Source organism: Castor canadensis, chromosome 9, assembly GCF_047511655.1.
Source record: "Castor canadensis chromosome 9, mCasCan1.hap1v2, whole genome shotgun sequence".
NCBI classification, from domain to species: domain Eukaryota; kingdom Metazoa; phylum Chordata; class Mammalia; order Rodentia; family Castoridae; genus Castor; species Castor canadensis.
The window spans coordinates 112,474,765-112,480,749 of NC_133394.1; the positions used below are offsets into that span (position 1 = coordinate 112,474,765).

The 5,985-nt window shown below is 37.0% G+C and overlaps 1 non-coding gene across 1 annotated transcript; it reads left to right on the top strand.

Annotated features, from left to right (window-relative positions):
• Positions 1-5,587: 5,587 nt before the first annotated feature.
• Positions 5,588-5,689, top strand: LOC141411149 (U6 spliceosomal RNA). The gene has a single exon (XR_012435990.1). It is a non-coding gene; the product is annotated as a U6 spliceosomal RNA (small nuclear RNA).
• Positions 5,690-5,985: the final 296 nt, after the last annotated feature.

The window sequence follows — 5,985 nt, forward strand, 5'->3', positions numbered from 1 at the left end:
TTGATTCTGAGCAATATAAGCTTCTTCCCCTGGCCTGTGGCCCCTATGTCCTCATCTGGGTTCTATTCTTGTGCTGTTGTTTAGGAACGGTCGTGTCCAGGACGTGCACAAAGCTTCCTTGGGGTGAGGAACAGGGTCTGGAGTGTCTATTGAGGAAGAGCATGGAGAATCAACAAACCCCTGGAGTGGTCCGCTCATTGTACAAACACCTAAACAAAACAAAATGAAAACCCAAACACTCACAAAACTCTGTTGAGAATAGTAATGCTGGGTAACTGTTGCTACTAGAAGTAGAAAGAGCTTTCTGGTTTGGATGGGCTTGTGTTGACCAGAGAGTGAGGAAGGGAGAGGCCAAAGGCCAGAGAGGATGTGCTTCCTTCCTCCTTGTAATTGTTTGGGCAGTTACCAAACACGCACACACACACACACACACACACACACACACACACACACACACACACGAATCTACAGTAGGTGTTTACCAAGAGTAGATTCTTAGGGAAAAGCAACCTAACTACATAATAGCTTATCTAAATTTATTTGTGTTATATTGTACAGCACACATGCACCTTCTGCTGTGCTAAGCATTTGAAGCAAATAAACTTTGGAGCCAGTCAGCTTTGTAGTTGAGTGCTTTGGGTCTTACTAGTAGTACATCCTCCAGTAAGTTCTCTTGACTGAGTACTGGTTTTCTTTCCTTGTCATTACCTTTCGGGGTTATTTCTGAGATTAGGAACAAGGTAAGGTGCTGGACAAAATTCCTCACCTTATGTACTCACTTGATAAATGATAGTAGCAGCAATAGTAGTTGTTTTGGTTGTTCCCCTCTTAGGAAGACACAGTAACCATTTAGACAAAGATTTAAAAATTGTATAGGCTTTTCTGGGAGTTGTTTCCATTGGTCCAGAGTAGAGGGGTGGTGGAAATACGTAGGTCATTTATTTTGAAAGTTACCCAAAGATTTCCAATAGGAGGAATTATTATGTGTTAATTTATTTGTTCAACAGATATTAAATAGAAGTTTGATTTGTGATAGACACAAAGAACTGAGAATGAAATGACAACCAAGATAGATACGGCTGCCTTTGCTGAGTTTATAGTGCAGGGGATTTCCCACTTGTGTCCTTTCCAGGTTATCTAAGAAACATTCCTTTGGCTACGTTAGAATAAGATCCTTTGAGAAGTCCATTTGCAGACCTTATCCTCTCAATAGGTCTCCCAGCTGTTTTGGAAAGCAAAAACATTCTGCTTTTTGGGATCCCAAATTCAATTCCAAAAAGGCCACCAATCATGAACAGGCTATAGCAAATTCAGGCAAGGAAATCTCCTACAACTTCAGGAACCTGGACATTTCCGACATACTCTAGAAGGATTTGAATCACTTAATATAGATATCCTGTAAAATTCCACTGTACCGGGATCTTTGTTTACTCAGTTTTTATAGAAGCATTTTCTTCTATCTATAAAGCAAGAAACTCAGCAATGAAAAAGGAGCTACTCCCTGACCACTTGCTCCCCTTGGGCCCTCCTTTCCTAAGTAATTGGCTTGAAAAAAATTACTATTTTAATGTGAAAAAATTTAAGCTCCAGCTTAGTTTAAAAAATTTTACAGTGAACACTTTGTACCCTCCCCTGGGGTTTATGCATATAACTATATGTGCTTTATCATAGATTATCCATCTATTTAGTCCTCCGTCCGTCCATCAATTCATCTTTTCTTTTATATATATATTTCATTTTATTAGCATATATTCATTGTATAGGGGGATTCATTGTGCCAACTCCCTCTAGCCTTACATCATACATTGGTTAGATCACTCCACCATCACCCCCTTGCAGCCCATTTCCCGTCTCACTTAAAGCAATTGCAAGAGTCTCATCGTTCTTTTTCATGTATGTGTATGAAGCCCCTCAACCATATTCCCTCACCTCCATCTCCTCCACTCCCCCTCCCCCCCACACACATATCCCCTGCCACACACACATTGTACCTATTTTAAGGTCTTGTCTTTCATTATGAATTCCAAAGTCGATGTTCAAAGGGGTTTCTTGAAGTATTCCCTCTGTGAGTACACTTCACTTTGGTCTGTTCTTCCACTACTCTCCCTTATCCCTTCCCTCCCATCCCCCATTATTCAACAGCTTTCAGTGCATATCATTATGTCTCCTGCCTGCACAGATGTAGTGCATTTTGATATTGCTGATGCTCTATCTTTCTCTATTCCTTTCCCTCCTCCCCTGCCATAGAGTAGTTCCACTGTTACAATCATGTTCTACATATGAGTTTGTGTATGAAGAAGCTTGGTTTTGTGTATATGTTATCTTTTGGATTTATCTTCCACATATGAGAGGAAAACATGGACCCTTTGTCTTTCTGAAGCTGACTTATTTCACTTAACATGATGCCCCCCAATTCCATTCGTTTACCTTCAAACCACATAGTTTTGTCCTTCCTTATGGCTGAATAAAACCCCATTGTGTACATATAACACATTTTCTTAATTTATTTATCAGTTGTAGGGCATCTCGGCTGTTTCCATGGCTTGGCTGTCATGAACAGTGCTGCGATAAATATCAGTATGCAAGTGTCTCTGTTGTACCTCATATTTTCTTTATTGTATAGTTAAGTAAGTTGCAGATGTCACCATGCTTCTTTTTAAATATTTCAGCTTCCATAATGTTAAGTAGACTGTAGTATTTGGTGTAGATTTTCTTTTGATGCAAAATTTACCAACAAGAAAAGACATGCATCTTAAATGTGAATTTGCTGACTTTGACAATTCATGCACCCAAATATCCCAAAACATTTTTTGGATATAAGACTGCTCCATCAGACCAGCACGGTCTTATGCCCTTCGAGTCTCCTACCCCACCAAAGGCAACCACGATTCTGATGTTTTTCCACCATAGATTAGTTGTACTGGTTCTAGAATTTTGAATAAGTGAAATCATAGAGTAAAAACTCAGCATTAGGTTTTTAAGATTCATCTATATTGTTGAGTACATTAGTAGCTCATTTTTAGTGCTGAATAGCATTCCACATTATGACTATGTCAGAGTTTGTGTCTCTGTTTTTCTATTGATGAACACCTGTGCTGTTTCCCATTTGCAGCTATTATAAATAAAGCCACTATGAACATTCTTGTGCAAGTTCTCTGTGAACATGTGCTTTTACTTCTTTGGGGTAAATGGTTAAGGTTGGAACTGCTGAGTCAAAGATAGGAGTTTGCTTAACTTTATAAAATATTGCCAAATTGTTTTCCAGAGTTAAGTGTACCATTTTATACTCCTTTAATACATACATGAGAGCCGTGGTTGATCTCTATCAGGGTTGATAAAGGCCAGAGATTAAATTTTTTGGGCTATTTTAGAATAGCCCAGTCATGCAAATGGTAACTTTTCAAATTTATTAAATGTCCATGAAGAACCAACTTGTGGCTTCTGTGGGCTATTTCCTATTTTGTTGATTTTCATACCTGTTTTTATTCTTTTCTTCTTGTTTTGGTTTTTTTGCTCTTCTACATTCTTCAACTTTGTAAGATGGAGGATTAGCTCACTTATTTTACTTTTCTCATTTTCTAAAAATGCATCTTCAGCAGCCGGGAACCAGTGGCTTATGCCTATAATCTTAGCTACTCAGAAGGCAGAGATCAGGAGGATCATGGTTTGAAGCCAGCCCGGACAAATAGTTCACAAGACTCTATTTTGAAAAACCCTTCACAAAAATAGGGCTGGTGGAGTGGCTCAAGGTGAAAGTCCTGAGTTCAAACCCCAGTACCACAAACAACAACAACAACAAAAAAACATGTTAAGCTATAAAAAATTTCTCTAAGAATTACTTTAGACATACTCCATAAATTTTGATGTACTATATTTTATTACTATTAGTTGAAATATTTTCTAACTCTGTGATTTAGAAGCAAGTTGCCTAGTTCCCCAATATATAGGAAAATTTCTAGGTATATTTTTTGTACTAATTGCTAATTAAAATCCATTGTGACTGATAACATACTTTATAATTTTCAGTCATTTGATTTTATTAAAATTTGTCTGATGACCCAGATATGGTCTATATTGGAAATATTCTATAGGCACTTGAAAAACGTGTATTTAAAATTTTTGGGTTTAGTGTTTTGTATTTGTGCTTGATTATTTGCTTTTTATTGAAAAAACTAATAGTTTAACTTAATGGTTTTACGCTACCATTTTGTCTATATTTTTTCTAAATTACAATGGGTTTATGCATTTAAATTATTAACCAAGTAAAGTTATTCATTATATTTTCTGGGTCACCATTACATGTTACTTATTAAAAAGTAGAAGAGCTCATGGGCTGAATAAATAGAGAAATTTTACAAAACAAAAATAGATGCATGTCATTCTCATACATAATGCATACAGTCCCACTGACCGTACCGAGGAGGAAGTGAGGGAGAGTGAAAGGATGGTTTTAGAGGAGATATAGCTGTGTGATTTTAACACATTCAACATGTCTTCTCTGGTGTGTCAGAACAGGAATGACTTCATTCTAGAATTAATCCACATTACAAGACGGAATCATTAATTGCTTCATAGTGCACCTGGAGTGTTAGTGACACACATTTGTTTAGTGAATGAGTGAAACCAACAATCGCCAGCAAACCCAGGTTGAACTCTGAGGTCATTATACTTGACTGCACTTGACTTTCCTGGAGAACCCTGAGGATTGAGTGGGCCACCTTATCTATAGGAGAAACTTTCACGGACTATATCACAAAATATCTATGGTCTTTTCCATGGTGACTTTCTAAACTGAACTCAAGTCTGCAGGCTGTGAGGGGTTGCAATCTTGAAAAAGCATCCTAAGTCTGAGCATTTGAAAAGCAGGGGGTTGGTTACACAGTCATACTAACAGCATAAGACAGTATAACTGTGAATCAAAAACGCACTTATGTTAATACAGTTATCTTTGGTGATTGGCTACCTTCATGAAGTGCTACTGGTGAGGAAAATATGTAAGTGTGGGGAGGTAAAGTGGCATACTGTCCCTGTTAATAAAACATGACTGCTTTAAAGCACATATTAGTTGTACAAAGGAGTCTCATTGTGGTATTTCCACACATGGATACAATATACCTTGATCAAATTCACGCCCTCGATCCCTTCTTCTCATTGATTCTACCCCCTTCTTAAAACAATTTCAACAGGTTTCATCATTCTGTTTTCATATTTGGGTATAAAGCACTTTGACCATATTCACCCCACCCCATGCCACTGATACCCACCCCCAAACAAGACCTGTTTTACATTTCTGTTTTCCTGTTATTTATTTTTAAAGCCTAGATTCCACATGTGAAAGAGAACATGTGATAGCTATCTTTCTCTGTCTGGCTTATTTCACTTAACACGATGATCTCTAGTTCCATCCAGTTTGCGTAATTTCATTCTTTATGGCTGAGTAATACCCTATTGCGTATATACATTGTGTAATTTTTTTGTGTGTAATCTTTTTTTGAGAAAGAGTCTTACTGTGTAGCTGGTCTGAACTTGTGATCCTCCTGCCTCTGCCTCCCAAATGTTGGGATTACAGGTGTATGCCACCACACCTGACATCAGATTAAATGTTATATAAATATCAATTAGACAGAGAAGATTAGCATGGCCCCTGTGCAAGGATGACACGCAAATTCGCAAAGTGTTCCATATTTTAAAAAATAAATAAATAAATATCAACTAGCTTAAGTTGGTCTGAAATGCTAATCAAACATATCTATACTGATTTTTATCTACTTATTCTGTCAATTGTTAAGGATTGTTAAAATTTCCACTTATAATAGCAAGCTTTAAAATTTCTTCCATTATGAGTTTCATCAATTTTTGTTTTATAATTATAAAACACATTTTACCTTCTTTATGAACTGACCATTTTATCATTGTCAAATATCTTTCTTTAGATAATAATACTTTCTTTTGAAAATCTCCTTTGCCTGATATTAATACATTCAG